Genomic DNA, 11896 nt, shown 5'->3' with positions numbered 1-11896 from the left:
GTGCATATGGGTTTGCTCTGCACCTTCCATCTTGGTGTCTCTTCCTCATTGTTCACGATGCGCGCTGTAACACTGATCAGCTGATCGCCGGCGATCCAAACGCATTCAGAGTGCTACGTCACCTCTGGAGTCCCGTAAATCCCTCTCGGGCCTTTTTTTGTACTGGAAACCCGACGAGTGAACGACCATTTGAGAGGACGTGCCCTGAAACTCTCCGAGCTGCCACTCTATAGGGCTAATAGGAACACGCCTAATTGGAAAACTCGGCAAAAAGGTGACATAAGCTTTCATTACTGGGTCATAGGATCCATCACCATTGATTTAAGTAACTTAAAAGACAATTAATTGTATAAAAATCTTACGGAGTACAACTTTAAAACAGGGTATCTTCAGGTTTTGTGATTCGCACATCCAACAGCTGATCGGCACGTTACAAGGCAGTTCATGAGAGGAATCCCTGACAAGTCTGTGTGCTTTCCAAACTGCGTTTCGGCAACAAAACACACCGTAGAGGTGGTACGGGCTGTAAGCTGTAAGACCACGTACGAGACAGGAGCTCTTTCTGCAAGAAGCTGGGGATCAACGACTCTTTGTGCTGATTTGTAGGGAAATAACCGAGATAGAAAAATAATACGAAGGAGAGAATGGTTGGGGAGACCTGCACATGTCGGGACATACATGCAGGCAGCAAGCACCGTCTGCTCTGCAGTGATAGTTGGAGTTAACAGATATCTTTGCAATGCAAACTGACCGTGAGCAATGTAAGAGTTTATAACCTGTTGAGAGACAAAGAAACGCTCTCAAAGACGACTTCAAACGCTTCCAATAAACAGGAACTGTGTGCAAATATGCCCACGAACACACTATTGTTTTAAAATAAAGATCTATCTATCTTCCTTTTCCTGCAAAACAGGAATAAGCTTAATTAAAACTCTCTTTTTAAAACCCAATCCTGCCTGGCAGCCATATGTAATGGCAGTTTAGTGCTGGATGAGGGTCAACAGCCTCCTGCTGCGGAGCCGCTAAGTGCTACAAGGGCTGAGTGGTTTTTTGGCTCCCTTGTACTTTTAAATTTTGGTCCATTTAGATGTTAGTAATTAAGTCTTTTGTAATTTAAAGTGGAGAGTATTCACTTCCCTTTAAACCGCTTCTATTACCCTGAACAGAGTGTGTCTCCAAAAGCAACAAACCCCGGTGGCAACACGTTGTCTAACTTAGTAGCAACAGACAGAAGCCTGAGTTACCTGACCCCTTAAAAGAAGCCTTTTAGCGTGACAAACAAAAGAAGATCCAATCCTTCATGATCACCGTATGTATTCAGAGGGCCAATAACAACATAGAGATGCTGTTTGAAATAAGATCAGAGGATATTTACCCCCTCAGGGTGCCTTCCTGAGCTGCCTGGTCCGTTTTAACCGACCCAAATTTAGGAAGATGAACAAAAAAACAGGACAACTCATCACAACTTCTCTCTCATCAGGACCTGCTTTCTGCTGCGGTACTGTCGAAAAACTTGCTGCCTAATCCACGGCTCATATTTTCCGCCTTTCTCTAGAATATTTGACTGATGGAAAAACCAAAGAAACTTCAGAAAACCGTGCTGCAACTTCACACCCAAATCAAACCAAGTCTACAGAACTAGGTGTGAGAGTGGCCTTATCGTCAAGTAACAAAACCTGACCGCCAACAAGGTGATAGAGCACCTGTGACTCACTTTGAGGGCAACAGCGTCGGTTTAACTTTTCTGAAAGCACACAGATGTTGTTTTCAGTCGAGCAATCGTGAAGTTTGTGAGGATTTATAACCTCACTCCTGACGCCAGATGGATTGATTCTCATTGTCTCAGCAGATCCATCTGGGAACTCTCGTTTGGAGATCTTTGGGGATGGGGTGAAAATACTGGTTGCTGATTGGATAAACCATCTGTCTATCACCAACGTACGGGCCAAATCAACCAATCAGATCAACCAAGTGTTGAGGCAAGGCTCAGAAAGTAGACTACATGTCAGTAAAGATATTTCCCGTTTGTGTAACGCTTATTTTTTCAGGTGCCCGGTCCATTTTCCAACAAAAGGATCCAAGAGAAAAAAGCGTTAGCGATAGCTGCGGCCATCTCATCCCCGGAAGCCGCCATGTTGTTTACACTGACCAGTGGCTGTTCGTTGTGTCACACTTGGACCCGCCTCAAAACCAACGCTGATTGGTTCGATCGCTTGGCAAACAGATTTTCTCTGCCACATGTCACCAGAATGATCTGCGAGTAAAACCCAATGGAGCTCGCGAGATCAGGATGGTCTCACGAGGCTAGAGGAGTTATGCCTCCCACGACAACACTGAGAGGGAAAAGAAACTTGGCTGAACTTGGGCCTAAGCGAACGCCCCACTGCCTGTTTGGATAAGTCAGAGGTCAGCATGCTGCCTGCACCCTGAGGTCAGTTTACTCAGGGACGGCTTCATCAGAGTCCCTCGCCAGGCCGGCTGGGAATACTTGCGATGCCGTGGAAAGCTTCCTGGCTCATGTGAGAGTGAAAACACCAACCCAACTAATGTGACAATACGGTGGCTTAGTGCAGAGAGCGTTGAGAGGGAGCTCAGATTTCTGTAACACAGAGACTTTAATCACACGTTACCACAAAAGTGTTAAAAGCCAAAAGCATCTACAGATTTCCTGTTTTCTTTTAGGTTCTGAACAATAACGAGGGACCGATCGTCATGATATTTCAATTAAATCCTCCTGTGAAGCACTCTGACTTTGGTTTAACAGGTACTTGATGTGAAGTTGAGACCTACTTTGTGCTGCTTTGTTTGTGTTTGTGAAGCACTCTTCTCCACCGCTTACAGATCGACTCGATTTTTCAATAGAAGGTTGTCAATCTTGTCATCACCCAAGGATTTAAGTCCCTGCTCAATCTTTAAAATAATACCATCATTCGTCTTAATTCTTGGCAGTCAGCTGTGCAGTGAACACCTGTGTTGTGCTTGTCAGCAGTGAATTTCTGATCTGAGGGGTGATGGATCTCTGTAAGCCGTCTCTGGCCTCGCTGCGTCTAATAAAGAGGAGTCAGACCAAGGTTTCAGCGCTGCACGTGGCCTCTCGCCCGTCACCGTGCGTCGACTGGGCCAAAGACTCTGCAGGATGCACAGGAAAGGATGCCAAGGCCACCACAACAACAACACTCCGCTCTACAACGTCTGTTTTTTGCCTTTTAAAGATGAACTTTATTCATCTTGGAGAGCTGGATGTTGACAGGAAATGGGAGAGAGAGAGAGAGAAGGCGACATCCATCAAAAGCCCGCAGGTTTGGGTCGAACCCGGACCTGCGGGGCGCCCCTAATGTTAGTTGTACAGCGACTGAATAACCCCGACCATGCGGAAGACAACATATGCTACTGGAATGATAGCGCAGCAAAGAATGACCCAATAAAAAACAGCTTCTACAGTTCTTTCCGTAGTGTTCGCTTAGACGTCATTTAACAGGATGCATTTTAAACTCTTGAACTCCAGCAGTTCAGGTGATCACATGAAGGATCAAGATCTTAGCCGCACGTGATGTAGAGCTCATCAAAACAGCACTGAATATCGGACGAGGCTGAAGGTGTGGCACATGCAGAGACGGGGACAGGGGACAGAGGACAGGGGACAGAGGACAGGGGATGGAGGGGTTCGAGGTTGAGGGGTGGAGGTTGATTTAGCCTGAAAATATCAACACTAAAAGCAAGGTGGTTGCACCTATTCCGGAAATCCAGTGAGGAATTAAACAAATGCTAACAAATCCTTCAATCACGTGCACATGTCTGGGCATCCATGCAGGCAGCAAGCACCGTCTGTTCTGCAGTGATAGTTGGAGGTAAATAAATGTATTTCCAAAGCAAACTGACCGTGAGCAATGTAAGAGTTTATAACCAGCTGAGAGACAAAGAAACGCTCTCCAAGACGACTTCAAACGCTTCCAATAAACAGGAACCGTGTGCAAATGTGCCCACTCACACTATTGTTTTAAAATAAAGATCTATCTATCTTCCTTTTCCTGCAAAACAGGAACTAGCTTAATTAAAACTTACTGATCCTCCTTTTAAAACCCAATCCTGCCTGGCAGCCATATGTACTTGCAATCACGTACTTGCAGCACTTTACTGAAAGAGTCAAATTTAGCAACTTCTAAAAAATGCAGAAATTGAAATGTCAAATTATCAAATCGGTAAAAGACAACGAACCAACCATGTCTCCAACAAAATTCCCACACATCTAAACTCTCAATTACATTTAAAGGGAAACGTTTGTCCCCACGGAGTACAGATGACACCTTTAACCACCTTTACCTTTCTCATTTGCTGCAAAATGACATGCTTAGGTTTTGTTTTGTTACATAACTAAACAGAATAAGCGCGCTCGTTAAATAACAACATAGGTGTCACATGGGAACTGCAGTCTCTTGGGTTAATCTGTGTATTTATGCAGGTGTCTTCAAAAACAAACGTATTCTGGTTGCAAATGGAAATAAAAAATGCAGTTTGGTTGTTTGGGAACGTCGTTTTTAGGCGACTGGGCTTCGATGAGCACGAGTAGTCTTTTATTTCAAGATTTCGGAAATATCTCAAGAGTCAAAGGTTCGGTCGATTCAGTTATTTCAATGGTGTCTTCTTTTTAAAAGGCGAGTTCTGCCCTATACTGTATATAATAAGAGCATTAATGCTGCGCTGCTGTGCTATTAGTGCTGTACGTACATATAGCACATAAGCTCACAGCTAATTGTCCTGTGGCCCCTTTAGAAAATCCTTACCCATGCATTACATAACTAATGAATCACACCTCATGTCTACAGTATTGAAAACGAAAAACAAGGACATACGCATAACAAGTGCAGATGTTTTGAACGTATCATTAATAATAAAGTAACTATTGAATCGTCTGCTTCACTGTAAAACTGAGGAGTTCAGCTTGAACTTGACTCAGTTGCTCAAACAAGGGTTTGTAATTCTTCATATAACATATATATTTTAATATAACATATATATTTTTTATATTCAAGGAAAGAACGAACGAATGAACTTGGGAGAAAGACATGAAAAGTTTTCTTACCTGCCCGCAAGTTTGAAGTCTTCAAGCTGTTTAGTCCATTCAGCACACTGATGAGCTTGAGGAGGATTGGCTTTAGGTGGGTAATTCTCTCTCTCTCTCCCTCTCTCTCTCTCTCCCTCTCTCTCTCTCTCTCTCTCTCTCTTTCTCTCTCTCTCCCTCTCTCATATGTTCAGTCAGACCATCTCATAACACTGAGCTGAGGTGATAAACGGCCGAAGCGCAGCCAAACCAAAAGTTGGGGATGGTTGAACTTCAGTAACAGTCGTGTGACTCTTGGGACATCATGTTGACCTAATTTACAAAAAACTTTCTTCCTGCTTGAAACACATGAACGCAACATCAAGCTGCAGATATTTGTAATTAGCCACACTTCACTGCAGCTTGGTGTGTTTTCGGCGGGTGCAGAACCTCAACACAGCAGCCTCAACTTTACATCAACAGATCATCATTTTCCATTATCACACTAACTAATACACTGTGGCGGGACACATTACGTTTTCAGGTGGTCCGTCTCATTGTGAACACTATATGTCAGAAACCCCTGTAGGGGTTTTCTTCAAATTTGGCACAAATGTCCACTTGTTGGTCGACGGTCACTGTGCTGCGTTTTTGTCCATAACTCAAGAACTCCAACTTCTATCCCGATATCAGTCATTTCATATCTCGATAACAATATATATATGTATATCACAATACAGCGTGTCCTTTAATAATTCAATACATATATATAGTCTATATGTGTGAATTAAATAGGTAACAAATAAAAAACATTAAGAGCTTTAGTGCAAAATACAAACTCAAAGTATTTAAATGTATTATCAGCTTTGATGACGTAACTGTGTATCACGATATCTTGATATTTCATCACGATACAGCGATCATGTGGGATTATTCTAAATCCCAAAGGTCAATTTCTCGTGACCTCATGATGTTTCCGGGAGACGTTTGTTCGGACACTGAACCGGTGACGCTAATCTTGCTGAATGTAAAATCACTTCACTACATTTATTTTTGTAAGTCTGGACAACGGATGCTACTTGAATGGTTGGCCTCTGCAAACTCTGTAAACACATTTCGATGTCTTAAACGACGTCAGATCTCCCTGTGAAATCCCAGAGCTGGGTCAAACTGTCTTTGAATTCGCTCCAATCACTTTGGCAACCGAAGGCCTTTTAATTGAAGATTTAGGTTGAGCCTTAGGCCTTGATCCAGCCCCAACAGATCTCAACCACGCCCTCCCTCGCTTCACATGAGCTGGACAGACGATTCAGACTGGAGAAGTACCACAACACCTGATCGGCTGGATGACAGACTTTAAAAAAAAAAAAAAAAGACCTCACTACTCCTCGGAGGCTAGTTGTCAGGATTAGCACCATTAGCATGCTAACTCGACCTGGACTGTTGTCATTCATGTGGTGGTGTTTCCATAAGTGGTGGTTTGCTCTCGATCAACTGAACCAACAGATGGTTTAGGATCACACCATGTTAGCGTTAGCTTTGTTACGCTAATTCAATAGCGTCACTTGCACCATGACTTGCAATACAGCCTGCTATCTATGACACATACACCAGATGCTACTCTGGAGCAGTGGGAGGTTTCGGGCCGTGAGTGTCATTGTTTAACGGTCTATGAGCGTGGGACTGTGTTCAATATCAGTTTATCATAAACGCTGCCTGCACAAGTCTTGATGTAGTCTCCGCTAGAGACACGGGACCCCCACTCCTGTTTATCTAGCAACGTGTTCGGTTAGCTTAGCTCCCGGGCAGTGGAGCTAATGTGGCTAATTCTGTATGCGTCACCCAGATTAACGTATCTCCCTCCCCCCAGCGTCACATACATGCCCTTTTTTGGTAAGAGGAAATGAGGAGGAGTCAAAGTCTGACAAGATGGCGGCTCCCAGAGGCGAATATGATTGGATCAAGTTGAAAGAACGTGCCCCGGCGGAGAGGCTACATCCATTTTTTATACAGTCTATGAGTTTCATCAACCCACCAATGAAAGTGATTCCTTTTTCCTCAAGGTTAACATCAAGGGAGGGCCGTCTCTTGCACAACTCTTATCCAACAGACCCCAAAGGTTTTAAGGTTCAGGCAGAAACAGACTCTGACACACAGAACTAATATATTAATGTTTGCTCATATCGTCCAGCCATAATGTGAACTCCGTCGTTGACACTTCTGCAGCACTGATGCTTTCCTACAACTCCCTCGTAAGAGAACAGGCTTTAAACGTGTTGCTGTGGGTTCTGCGTGTAGGCGGAGAGCGGCTGTGATAGTAAGAACAAAAGTGTGAAAGTTACAAGAGTTTCAGTCTAGAAAAGAAAAAGCGAGAGCTGCACAAAACACTGTTGTTTTGTGTCTGCGTCGAATTCTCTTCTATTTTCTGAACCTGCGCGTGGGCGTGAAAGAGCTCTCCGCGTTTCTCCGCTGGATTTCTCCCTGAATGTCTATTTTGGCTGGAGAAGGAATCCATTGTTTCCTCTTTGAGTTGCAGAGGCATTTGCTGCACTTTGGGTTTAAAAGACACAAACGTCGAGTTAACATTCAACCCCTTCATGCCTCAGCATTAACATGCTGCAGAGTGAAACACGCATAAGAAATGACTCTTTTAAAGTAGATGTGTGATTATTTACAAAAGCTTTTGTGCCATTGTAGTTACCTTAACATGCATGTGGGGAATTTATGTTGTGTGCGTGTTGTTTGTTGTGGTTGGAGAGTCTGGTGTGGAGGATTTATTCTCTGTACTAGAGCATTTTATCATCAGTAGATGTGGATAGTTCCTTTTAAGCGTACATGTTAAAGTATTGGAAACACAACACACAAATGCTAAGTCTGTAGATTCTTTTTTCTTTGTGCAAACTTTTGGAAAGGTTTGAAATATATTTGTATCCTGTTTTTATTGCCATTTAATTATTCCTATCCATTTTACTTACTTACGTCTTTACTTCCTCTTTGCTTCCTTATTCTATTGTTTTCTGCTTTGTCTGGTTTTCTTTTAAACAGTGCTAAATAAATAGTATTATTATTATTATTATTATTATTATTTTAGGCTTTAAATGTTACAACTGTTAAGCAGAGGTCCAGAAAAAAACAAGCAAAAACCTTTAAATTTATGTAAATTTCTCAGGATTAGGAAAAGACAAACGTTGTCTTCTTATATTTTCATTTTATTTATTTATTTTATTTCTTTCTTCATGATATGGGGCGACTGTGGCTCAGTGGGAGAGGGGGTGGTCATCTATTCGAGAGATTGGTGGTTTGATCCCCAACTTCCCCAGGTCCACATGTCGAAGTGTCCTTGGGCAAGACACTGAACCCTGAATTGCTCCTCGTGCTGCTCATGGGTGTGTAAATGTGGTGTGAATGGTTAGATTAGATGGTCTGTAGATGTTCACTGCCATCAGTGTGAATGTCTGTGTGAACGGGTGAATGTGACAAACACTGTGAAAGCGCCTTGAGTAGTCAGAAGACTAGAAAGTACAAGTCCATTTATTCTTTATTTGATTCATTGTAGATAAGTGTGTGAATACACCACAAAAGGAGGATGTGGTTGCATTTTTGTTGTGATTGCACGCTCGACCTCCACCTCACGAGCTTAGACGTGTTTATCCTTACAGATAATAACTCCTGGTTGATCTAATCTGTCCTGTTTTGCTCCGTGAACAAGCCCTCAGGCGAAAACCTGAAAATATGTGGACCTAATTATCCAGCATGTGTGCACGAGGCAGAACTCAGTGTCTGGCTCCTGCAAACTTAAGCACGATCGTCTTCCTGCCAGTGTTTAAATACAGGAATGTGGAAACACAAGCCTCCCTGTGCTTGTGAACCGCTGACTTCTACACACAAAACTCTCTTTTAACTGGTAAATGTCCACCAGTCCGTCTGTGACTCAATGGTCACCAGTGAATTTTACAGCTTACATGCAGGTCCTGACATTTTCCTCCACCTACGCATGTTTCATAAGCCTGTTGGAGGCTGGCCTCCTAACCCCGGGGGAAGGCTAATTCCAGGTCATTTCCCTTATCTGACCCCTGTTATTCTGGTTATGGCAGCAGTGAAAGCCAGCCAGCCGGCCTCTTAACTGTTATGATTGTCACCTTCAGTTCAGGTCATCATGGTAAAGCCCGGCTTGTTCCATATATAGAAATATGCTAAAAATACACCGGTGTGGAGTTAAAAAAGAACCAGGTTACAGGCTGCGTGTTTACTGTTTGGCATCGGCTCTAAGTTAAGAATAACCTGCCCCTGCATTATTGTTCCCTCTCTTTATCCACAACACATGAATACAAATGCATTTTTTACCTGATGATAAATAGAAATAAATCTAATTTCATACTGCAATGATCAGTTTGGCTTCATATTGTGTTTTAAAGCCACTCAGCAGGTAAACATTAAATCATCCAGACGGCGGTTTATGCATTTATGAAACATTTTAATTAAATATTTATCCCCCAGTCTTAATTAAAGGGACTGTGGGCTTTTAATTTTGAAATATAATGCTGCAAATTCAATAGTAAATTATCTTTTCTAGAAGGAAAAGTTAAAGCACTTAAATTAGGAAATATGTGCAGCAAAGTGCGGCCAAACTAGAAGCTGGGGGTAGTTTAACTTTAAGTGGTGAAGTGCAGCCAGATCATTAATGAGTAACAGAGTCCTCCCAACGTGAAACACATGACCACGCCTCTCGTGCAGTTTTCATACATAAAACAACAAAAAGTAATGTGCAGTGATTTGTGCATTTTCCATGTATAGAAAGGAATGCACCGTAATTCGCGGTTAACTTACTTTCACCGTTTCATAAGATCTCTTCTCATCTCATCTTCAGCCTCTTATCCGGGGTCGGGTCTCGGGGGCAGCAGCTTTAGCAGGGGAACCCAAACTTCCCTTTCCCAGGCCACATTAACCAGCTCTAACTGGGGGATCCTGAGGCGTTCCCAGGCCAGTGTGGAGATCTAATCCCTCCACCTGGTCCTGGGTCTTCCCCGAGGCCTCCTCCCAGCTGGACGTGCCTGGAACACCTCCCTAGGGAGGCGCCCAGGGTTCATCCTTACCAGATGATCCTGAACCACCTCAACTGGCTCGTTCAAATGTTTGTGCAGAACGATGTCGCACAAACCTGTTCGTGAGAACACGTTGAATTATTGCGTTGAGCTTCAATCTGCCACTGCTTGGTGACCTTTAGGCGTCAAGTGGCCTTTTGAGGACCTGTGGTTTTTGTCTTTTTCAGTCCAGGTGGTTGCTGCTTGGTTATACGTCACGCTGACTTTTGATACTTTAGTTTTGATGCTCACCAAACACACTATAAACTATCAATAAAGCACGTTGCTCCATATTGGTTGCATAAAAACCCCATGTTTTGAAAGTGTGAGTAAGTCTCTTAGACCTGGAGGTTAGTAACCCTAACCCCAGACAAATCCCCTGTAAATGACCATCTTAGCAGGCCTTAAATGCTTTTTAAATCAGGGTCCTGAAAGCTTCTTACTGTAACTACAAGTGACTGCACTTACAGGAAAAGTAAAAATTGTAGTTTCTTTATGTAACCTTCTCAAAGGACTTGATCAGGGTGAAGGAATTATAATAGAAAGCAGTAGCACCATCATCCTCTGCCTCCTGAAAGGCTCCGGTCAGAGTGGTAATTTAACCATAATGATATAATTGATGATATTCTCTGCACTGTTTTTGAGGTTTGAGTTATATATGTTACCTTTCCTGTCTGTAAAAAGATATTGCTACTTTCCGTTTCTTCATTTTCTTTGAGCCATGTAGCAATTTGTTTGTGTCTCCATGACGGATATAAGTCCAGTATTCACTGTGTGGATGAAAGCTTTGTGACACGAAAACATTGAGCTAAAAGAGGCAAAGAGGCTCCATGGAGCAAAGAAAAAGCCCTAAGTCCTTATGTCCTTATATAACATCACATCTGACTCAATGTTAGCTACAAATACGGATTAATACACAAACATTATTTCTCGAAATACTATAAAACCAAATTTCTACCATTTTGGAGAGGTTTTGAATTTGTTCGGCACACAAAAGCAAACCAGGCACACTGCTGACTAACTGCCCTCTAAAACCTCATCTCATCTCATCTTCAGCCTCTTATCCGGGGTCGGGTCGCGGGGGCAGCAGCTTTAGCAGGGGACCCCAAACTTCCCTTTCCCGGGCCACATTAACCAGCTCTAACTGGGGGATCCTGAGGCGTTCCCAGGCCAGTGTGGAGATCTAATCTCTCCACCTGGTCCTGGGTCTTCCCCGAGGCCTCCTCCCAGCTGGACGTGCCTGGAACACCTCCCTAGGGAGGCGCCCAGGGTTCATCCTTACCAGATGATCCTGAACCACCTCAACTGGCTCCTTTCAACGCAAAGGAGCAGCGGCTCTACTCCGAGTTCCTCACGGATGCTGAACTTCTCCCCCTCTCTCTAAGCGAGACTCCAGCCCCCCTCCTGAGAAAACACATTTCAGACGCTTGTACCCGCAACCTAACCTATGGTCATGAAAGCTGGGTCATGACCTCTAAAACCTTTTACACGTTAACCTGCAAGAAGTGAGGAAACCAGGAATGTAACAGCCTTAGTAGTTTCAATCTTAAACAACAACAAATTAAGATGTATCAGAGATGTGTTTTCATTGTCCTATAATATCATGAAGATGACTAAATCAAATCATATCTGTGTATACGTTTAATGCTATGTATCATCTTCATTTTAAGCCGTTAACCATTGTTCTCTGATGTTTACATTAGAAGTTATTAAGCATTAAATAAAGGTGTGTATCAGGCAGAAATAGGCCCCAAACTGCAGAAAATAATAAACAAAT

The sequence above is a fragment of the Echiichthys vipera genome (genome assembly GCF_963691815.1).
Source record: "Echiichthys vipera genome assembly, chromosome: 13".
NCBI classification, from domain to species: Eukaryota; Metazoa; Chordata; class Actinopteri; order Perciformes; family Trachinidae; genus Echiichthys; species Echiichthys vipera.
The sequence above is the reverse complement of the archived record's forward strand: the minus strand, read 5'-3'. Positions refer to the sequence as shown.